The sequence below is a fragment of the Megalopta genalis genome, unplaced genomic scaffold (assembly GCF_051020955.1).
Source record: "Megalopta genalis isolate 19385.01 unplaced genomic scaffold, iyMegGena1_principal scaffold0038, whole genome shotgun sequence".
NCBI lineage: Eukaryota > Metazoa > Arthropoda > Insecta > Hymenoptera > Halictidae > Megalopta > Megalopta genalis.
In genome coordinates, this window is record NW_027476107.1 from 522,003 (window position 1) to 531,464 (window position 9,462).

Here is a 9,462-nt window from a genome sequence, read left to right on the forward strand (position 1 = left end):
ACCAATAAGATTCGTACAGAGGAGGTTATAGATGATATACAATTGAATGATGAATTGTGATAATGTGTCGTGAAGGTCATGAATGATACGATTAAGCGATCAACTTATGGCTACAAAGCTATATCGAAATTTGCAAGCGCAATTGATTGTAGCGAAGCTAGGCTGCAAGCGCAAAAATATTACAAGCGTAACTACATGTATCTACGTAACAGTAGCTGATAACTGATGACAAATGAAAACTAGCCATGGTCGCGGTGTGAGGGCCTATTTATTTCGTTGTGAATATCGAAAACTAAAAGAAGCACTGAACGTTTGTTACAGTGCACGACGGCAATGTCATAACGAACAGCGCTGCAAGGGAGACGACGGAAAATAGATAATGGATTTGATATTGTGAATATTGGAAGGATAACCTAAGTGATGAATACATTGCAATGATACAAACAGAAGACTGTTTGATGTGTTTAGTACGGTTTGTCTACTTGGACCGGCGTCGAGCTCGAACAGCTGAGCTCGACTTAATGTAAAAAAACTAACGTCGCGCTAGAGTTCTTATGCATCGATCCAAGTGATACCAGTAAAGAGGAGGTAATCGACTGGCGATCTAAAATTGATCAATTTGATTTTAGACACACGGGCATCCAGTGTACTTGATCTGTATTGGAAAATTTATAGTTGGGTCGGGTTGTTGCTCGACAAATTTCCAATATTCGGAATCAGCAATGGAATCGCCAACATGTAAATTCACCACAAATGAAGAGTTGCATTAAATGGAACATTCAGATTGAGAATACTCCATTTTATATTACTGCAGAGCTGTGCATTCTTGGTAGTTTGCAGGACATTTCTTGTACTCTACGCGCCCGAAATAACTAAATGATTTTCTGTAATGGTTATAATATGGAGGAAGAAAAGCAGTGCAACACCCACTCTTAGGTTATTCATAGAAACCAAATTATTGGAAATGCATTAATGATATTACTGCTGCTTGGTGTCAGTAGTCGAAGACAACTATGGCTGGATACGACAACGATACTTACCTAAGTATAAATTAAAGGCAACTATAGCCATTTTCAAAGAATGATAAGTTAACTTCACAACTATCGACTTCAATTTCCAAAGTATTTCGGAATAATTACTGATTAATTCAGGGTTACAAAATTTCAAATAGTGTACATAACAAGAAAATTAACCCGCAGTGGATACATTCTTAGAAAACTGGTAACAAATATTAATCACAATTAAAAAATAGCAAGAATGCACGATTCCTAGTAAGTATTGAAGTGGAAATACAGAAAGCAGGAATTTGCTTGCTTGATGATTTACGGTTTTTACTGTCAACAAAAACCGATTGGATCAACATGGAAATTGAGTGATGCAGTTTTCATGTCAAGATTCACGTCAGTGTTCAGCAGATATCCAGAGGACTGGTTCTCTGGGAGACTGTATGGCGCTATTGTGGAAGTAACCAACAAGAAAAGTAAGTCCACATTGATCTGAATTTCGACGTACTTTTGGAGCAAGGATTTGAGGATTGCTTTTGGATCTTTCATACCATACTTTCCTGAATTTGGTTAACAGTCTGAAACATTTACTTCTCGGGGTGAACGGGACCGGAAGTGTTTCAGTGATAGAAGAGGTCCTCCCGTGTCGGGAGTGGGGGGGGGTGACGACTCACCTCTTCTTTGAGGTGACTCGTCGCCCCCCGGCGGCCGTCGTGCTGAGGGCGGTGGCCCTGGGAACATCTTTGTGCGGCCGCCGTTGTTACGCAGTATTTGAATGACTTCGCTTTTTAAAAGGAGCTGGAAAGCTATGGCTTTTCAGCGTATGTTTATTTTATAACATTTTCATAAAATTGATACATTTAGAGTGGGAACTTTTACACTGTGATCGATGTTCCGGGCCGATTATAAGAATGTCACTGCCCGCACGCATAATTAATGGCCTATACATACCTGTGTCTTATCTCTTTAAGAGTGGGGGAGGAACGGTCATCGTTACAATACCTGTGTCTTGTCTCTTTTGGAGATTAAGAGTGGGGGAGGAAGGATCATCGTTACACCCCCCGTCCTAGACCCAGCTTGCTCCTGCGAGGTGTTAGTTTTACCGTAGGGTTCCTTTCTTTTGAGGGTGGTTCATATCCCGGTGGCGCGTTCAGCAGTTCTTGAGCGGGTGCCTTCGCGTTATAAAGTACCTGGGGTTCTAAATTTACACAGTGTGTAATTTTGGGGCTGAAGATTTCGATACATATGTTTCTGGGAACGAGTTTGCCTAATAGTGAAAAAAGTCCACAACGATAAAAAATGTAGAGTATGCATATTGTGAGAGCTGTATAGCCTAAATAATTTGTAGATTTTGTTACGATTTCAATCCAACTCTTATGCCTATAGTTCTGCTTAACTTGTTCGATATTTTGTTCGATCTGGTCTAAATTGGTACTGAGTGTTCTGTATGTGTCGATGTTTAGTGTGCCGTGGAGTGTAGGTATTTTGTCAGGAATTAACTGCATGTCAGATGTTGAAAATGGTAACGTAACGTTGGGTCTGTAAACTACTGTTTGTTCGAACTCGTATTTTTTGCCAAATGGTGTGAGAACTGATCGCCCAGGAGTGAGTAGTCTTGTGTAGAGCGGTGTATGGTCGGTCGTCGTATTTCGATGCGTGTGGTCTTCTTATCGCATATTGCATGTAACACGAGTTCGCGTTCTGGTATAAGAGTGTATCCGTCTTTTATCGCGATGATAGCTATAACGTGAATTTTGAATAAGCTATTGGTGGAAATTTTGTCGTTTGTATCAATTGTCTTTTCTCTAATCAGTTTGCTGTCGCATGTGTCAATAGTGTTGATGAGGTAAGTGGGTTGCGCGCGTTTGCAGTATCGTGTGTTTGCGTGGGTCTTACAGTTGCTTATCCACTGTTGTTCGGTCTGTAAGTAGCTGCGCTTGGTTGCGTCTATTGCGATCCATTCTGATTCGGGGATGATCACAATATGATGTTTTCCGATTCGTTGTGGAATGGCGATGAGGTGTTGTAGCTGAAATATCGGTTTCTCCATGATGGGTATCGAGAGGTGGTACATGAGATGCCCTCGCATTAAGGAAATCGCAACGTCGGCGATGTCGAGCAGCAACACGTAGTCCCGTCGGTCGTCCAGCATCGGGGCGCCAGGTCTCTGGCTTTGAACTCCGTTGATACCCTGCGCTAGTATTTCAGGTGTTAAAAGTTGCGTATCTATGATTCCATGCTTACCCATGGTGATAGCAGTCAGGAGTGTGGAGGTGTCGTCTCGCAATCCTTGCGTTATGGGAATCATGGTTTCCAAGGCCCGCATCATCTTTTTTTTTTTATTAACGTGGGGGAAATCTGCTGGTCAGACACCCCCGTCGCGCCCGGGGGGGTGGGACGGGGGTAGTGCGAGGTTTGACCCGCTAAAACCCCCACGGCGGCCTAGGGCGCTGGCGATTACTGGGGGAGCCACGGGAACTCTTAACGAACACAACCGCGGCTCCCCCTCGCCTGGCCGGCCACCAGGATGGAATGGCGGTGGCCGGCCGCGTCCCGAGGGGAGATTTATCCTCTCCCATGAATAACCTTGGTTTGGCGGTGCGGGGGACTGCTCCCCGCACCGCCACGTCACGACGGCCGCTTTTCAATGAGGGTGCCCAGGGCCCCCGCCCTGGGCACGGCGGCCGTCGGGGGCGACGATGTTCGTCGCCCCACTCCCGGTATAGGGAGGACATCTTCGGTTGGCGGGCGGCGGGCAATTAAACCAGCATAATCTGGTACACCCGCCGCCCGCCTATTCTCAGCTGCTCGGGGGGGGGGGGCTCTAGGCGTGGGCGCACACGCCGCACCCCCCGCTCACGGCGACCCCGCTCGGCAGCCTCCTTCTGCAACATTACCTGTTCGCAGAAGGCGATGGCTGCCGCCCATTTTCTCGGGCTCTCCAGCATGGCCCCAACTAAGCTGGAGAGAGCGAGGTCGCGATCAACTTCCCTTCTTAAGACTCGGCGCAACACTGAAAAGGCGGGGCATACCTCCAGTGTATGCTGCGCCGAGTCCTCCTCCGCGCCACAGTGGTGGCACACCGTCGCCGCTTCCCGACCGATGCGACACAGGTAGACACCGAAGCAGCCATGCCCGGTGAATACCTGCGTCGCACGGTAGGAGAGCCTGCCAAATCGCCTCTCCCGCCACGAGGTGAAGTGCGGCAGGAGAGCCCCAGGGACGCGCTCGCCGGCATGGGAACAAAGCTCCGCATGCCATCTGGCGAGCGCAAGTCCCCGGGCCTGGAGCTCGAAGCACTGGACCGCCTCCTGCCCCGACGGGTCACCCCGAGCCCGACCAGCGATGCATATGCGCCTATAAATATAGGCGCGCATCGCCGCCTGCAGCTCGAAGGGAATTTCTCCCGCCAGAGCAAGCGCCGCCACGGTAGACGTGGTGCGGTAGCCTCTTATGAGGCGAAGGGCCATCTGCCTCTGAAGCCGGCGCAACAACAGTGTGTTGTTAGCTTCTTCCAGCAGTACTCTGATTACTGCTGTCTGGTTTGATATGCTGCTTGCCAATTTGTGTTGTCCGTCATAAATTTTGTCCATATCTTTATGCAAATTTTCTAAGTCATCGTTGTCAAGTGTGCCGAAAAGTGATTTGCTGAGCGATCCTATCGCGTTTATCAATCCTCGGCGGTGTGGTAGATCCCTTCCTTCGAGTGTCTGTATGGTCTGTATTTGCTTGTGGGTGTTCTTCATTATCTGCCTCAATTGATTGAGTTCTCTCATCTCTTTACAGTTCCCGCATCTGGTTCTTAGTGATGATAGCTGGCCTTCTCCTTGTCGTAGTCCTTTCTGAGTTCGTTGGTGTCAAATATCGTGATGATATTCCATGTCTCGTGGTATATTCTAGCCGGTCCCAGCAGTTCTACGTAAATCGTCGAGTCGTTCAGTGACTCGATATGAATCTCGGCTTCTACCAGGGAGAGGCTAGTCAATTGAATCAGAGCTAGTAGCATCTGAAACAGAAAAGTAAGGCCGTATGTTATCCGTATGTGCCTTCTGTAATCGTTCATTGACTTCCAAGGTGACGTTATTGTTCTTGCCATATGGCCTTTGATCAACACTTGATCTCCCTGGCGGTATACCAGGTGTGTACGTACACGCTTAGAATCATGACGTTCTTTACTGCATCTCTTGCTCTCCTCTAATCTTTCTCTAGCGGCCTGAATCAACTGGTCGTGTCGTTTCCTCCATTTTGTTACCAAGATTTCATAGGTTGTGCCTGGAGTGGAGCTAACTGCTGATGGTACGTTAGCCGTTCGTCCAAACGTCAGTTCGAAAGGTGTCCGTCCGGTAGATTCGTGGACACTAGTGTTGTAGGCGAGTGTGATGGGCTTTATAACTTCGTCTCATTCGAGTTCTGTGTGCTCCGCTGTGGCTGTTTTTAGGAGATCTTGAATCACTGCATGAGCTCGTTCAAGCGATCCGTTGCTTTGTGGGTGCCAAGAGGTTGTCTGGATATGTTGTATCCCGAGATTTTCCTCAAACTCTTGCATTACCTGGCCGATAAAGTTTGCACCTTGATCGGTGAGTATAGCTTTTGGTGTTGAAAATGTGTATACATAGTTTTCGAGTAACCTGTTGACCACGTCTTCTGCTCTGGTCGCAGTGAGGGGAACGAGTATGAGGTATTTCGTGAGCTGATCCTGGATGCTGACGATATGTCGGTTGTTTCTCTGTGTGACTGGCAGTGGTCCGAATATATCCATAGCGATTTTGTCATTAGGTTGTAGTGGTGTATCTGTAATAATGGCGGGATGTGCGAATGGCGTACGTTGTGTTTTGTTGCGTTGACACACGTCGCAGGTCGTAATGTATCGCTTTACGTCCTCGTCCATTCCTCTCCAATCGTAGTTCATTTTGATTCTTCGAAGTGTCCTTGTTTCCCCAAAGTGTCCACTTGTGGGCGTACCATGATTTTCTGAGATGATCAGTTGCATTTCTTCTGATGTGAGCCTTGTGTTTCGCTTGGTTGGGACAGCGGTTTTCTTCTTTTCTTCAGCCGTGAATTGCAGCATCGCAAACAGGCGGTCTTGCTCTCGCGGCGTGAACTGTTCGGAGATGGTGATATAGATTTTGTTCCTCCGCTGTTTCCAAAATGAGGCTTCGTAAAGGTAATTAATCCACGCTTTCTCGTTGAACGTTTCTCGTGGGGTGAGAATCACGTCTTGCTTGTCAGTGGCCACGTAGCTGGCTATTGAAGGCGTCTCGACTGCCTCCCAAGCGACGAACCGTGCCCATGGGGTTGAACTCTGTTGTTGTATGATTTTCTTGTTGTATGGTTTTCTTTGCCCTTTTTGTAGTCAATCTCGTAGTCGTGGCTCTCGAGTAGCAGTCTCCATCTCAGCAATCTTGATGATGGGCCCTTGACGCTCATCAGCCAGACCAGTGCCTTGTGGTCGGTTTGAATTTTAAATTTTCTTCCTAGCAGGTACTGTCTGAGGCGACGTATCGCCCATACGACGACGAGCATTTCCTTTTCTGTTGTCGAGTAGTTAATCTCGGCAGGGTTCAGCGTTTTCGAGACGTAGCAGCACGGGTGTCCTTCCTGTGAGAGGACTGCTCCGATACCATAGTTGGATGCATCGGTTGTCAAAGTGAACTGCTTCGAGAAATTCGGGTATCGTAATACCGGGCTCTTCGTGAGGTGTTGCTTTAGTGTGTCGAATGCGTGTTGGCATTCTTCTGTCCATTCCCACTGTTTGTCCTGCTTCGTCAGATCTGTGAGTGGTTTGGCTATTTTGGATAAATCTTTAATAAACTTACGATAATATCCAGCTAAACCGAGGAAACTCTTTACTTCCTTTGGTGTACTGGGCTGTTTGTAGTTCCTGAGAGCTTCTATCTTGACTTCATTCGGTTTGACACCATCTTTGGTTATGGTGTGTCCGAGGTATTCCAATTCGGGTCGCAAGAGTTCGCATTTATCTGGCTGTAACTTTAAACCGGTGGCTCGCAAGCGCTCCAGTAGTATTACCAGATTTTCGTTGTGTTCTTGGATCGTAGATCCGTACACCGCTATGTCGTCGAGAGACACGAAGCACGTCTTGCCAATTAAACCTCGTAAGGCTTGGTCCATCATCCTCTGGAACGTGGCGGGCGCGTTCTTCAGTCCAAAGGGCATGCGGTTGTATTCGAAGTGCCTCTCGGGTGTTGAGAAAGCCGTGTATTTTTTGCTTTCTTCGTGCATTGGGATTTGATGAAATCCGGCGGATAAATCAAATGCACTAAAGAATTTCGCGTTTCCCAGATGATCAAGAATATCTTCGATGACGGGCAGCGGATAGGCGTCTTGTGCTGTTCGTTCGTTTAATCGACGGAAGTCTATGACGATTCTCCACTTTTGTTTTCCTGTTGCTTCGATCTTCTTTGGTACGACCCAGAGCGGAGAGTTGTATGGCGACTCCGAATTCGCGATGATTCTTTTGTTCATCATTTCGCTCACCTGCTTCCTGATCTCGTGCTTGTGGGCTTCCGGTGGTCGGTAGCTCTTAATGTTGATCGGTCTCGTTCGTCAACTCTATGCGGTGCTCCGTTAGTCTCGTCTGTGGGAGTTCATCTCCAGGGAGGTGAAATACATCGGAATAGGAGGCCAATATCTTCCAGATGCTGTATCTTAGGTCGGCTTCTATGTGTTGTAACCGTGTATTGTCTCGTAGGAGCTTCACTCGTCCGGCTATGCTGGTGTCGTTATTCTTCTGGTGGTCTTCTTTTACGTCTATCTTCGTAACTCGAAACGTGTCGTCGGTGATCTCTCTTTCGGAGTCACTGGCATTTGTCACGTATGTGGAGATTTGTCCGTTATTTGCTTCGTGAAGCGAGAGGTCTCCAGTAATTAAATTTTCGCATAGCACGATGCCGTTCTTGGTATTCGTCGTAAAGCAAACCTTAACGCTCGTGTGTGCCGGGATCTTGGCGTTCTCGGTGTGCAACTTCGGGGATTTATTGTCCAGCTGAAGGTTTTCCTTGGTTAGTTTCCAGTTGTACTGGTCGAGGAATGGTAGTCCGACTATCCCGTCTTCCACCAATGGGCATTCTTTAGTAATGACGTGAAATTTGGAGGTCTTACCAAATATGGTCAATTCCAATACCTTCCTGCAGGTGTAGGTGCTGTTACCCATTGTGAATTTCTTTACCTCGGCGTACCGATGATAAGCTTGGGCGGCGTTTTCTTTCATTAGGTTGATATCTGCGCCGGTGTCGACTAACATTCGTCGAGTTTGGCCGTTGACCCGAAACCATATGCTCCGAAGTGTTGTTCCGGATCGATTGACTCCTGGTTTTCGTTGACCGACTCTTCTTCGACTGTTTCCGTTTTGGTTGCTCGATTGATCGGTGGCGGTCTTCCGTAGCCGAAAATTCTGATGTTTACGGAAACAGTCGGCCTCAGTATGTCCGTATCGTCTGCAATGTGTGCATTGCGTTGCGGTTCGTTGACCTCGCATTGACTCGGATGGTCGTGGTCGGACTGGTGGACGAGGTGTCGGTGGGCCCCTATTAGGTGTCGGTTGTTTAGTTGCAAGGTCTCGTTGTTGATTCTGCTTTCTCTCGCGGTTGCGGAGCTTAATTCTGAGCGCCTTTGTACGTGCCTCCTCGATATTACGCGGCATCGCATCTTCCACGCGGTTGGCGAATTCTTCGCGCAATTCATTGATGTAGGTTCGCACAGCAGCTTCTTCCTCGATTTGCAACACAATCCTGCGTTTAGTGGGTAGTCTGTGCTCCGCTTCGATGGCATAGCGAAGTTCATTCCACTTTCCATTATACCTCTGGGAGTATGAATTGACCGATTCTGCATCTATTTGGCGGATTTGTCTGAGCCGTGTTTTACAGATTTCGGTTGAGGCGGCTCCTGCAATGTTGCGTCGTAACGCGGCATACAGGTCATCGTATGTTTCGATAGTTTCAAATCGAATAGCGTCCCAGGCGTTGTCTTTGATTTTCTCGGCCAAGATTAGGTCAAGCAGTATGCATGGTCGAGTTGCTCGTGAGCGGGCTCTTCTTACCTGGCGGATAAGGTCCTCGAGTCCCATATCACCGGTGCCTCTTATTCCTCTAACTGTTCGTATTGATTCGGATGTGGGCTCATCAACTCATTGTATTGGTATGTCGACTCACCTGGTGAGGGACGTTGAAGCGACGCGTTATCTATCCCTCTGTTACCTGCCTGTTCCTCGTCCGATGTGACGTCACTGGCTGGTTGCTGGTGTGTCGGGCGTGGCTGTTGGACAGGGCCTTCGTCCTCTGTTACCAACCCAAGGGTTCTTCTTCCCAGGTCGTCTATTTCTTCTTGGCGTTTGCGGTTCTCTTCTTTAGTGTAAATCGCGAGTTTCGTAATCATTTCGCGTATAGCTTTCATCTCACTCTGCAGGCTGGGAGTCTCAGCCTCTATTGGCGATGTGGCTCGT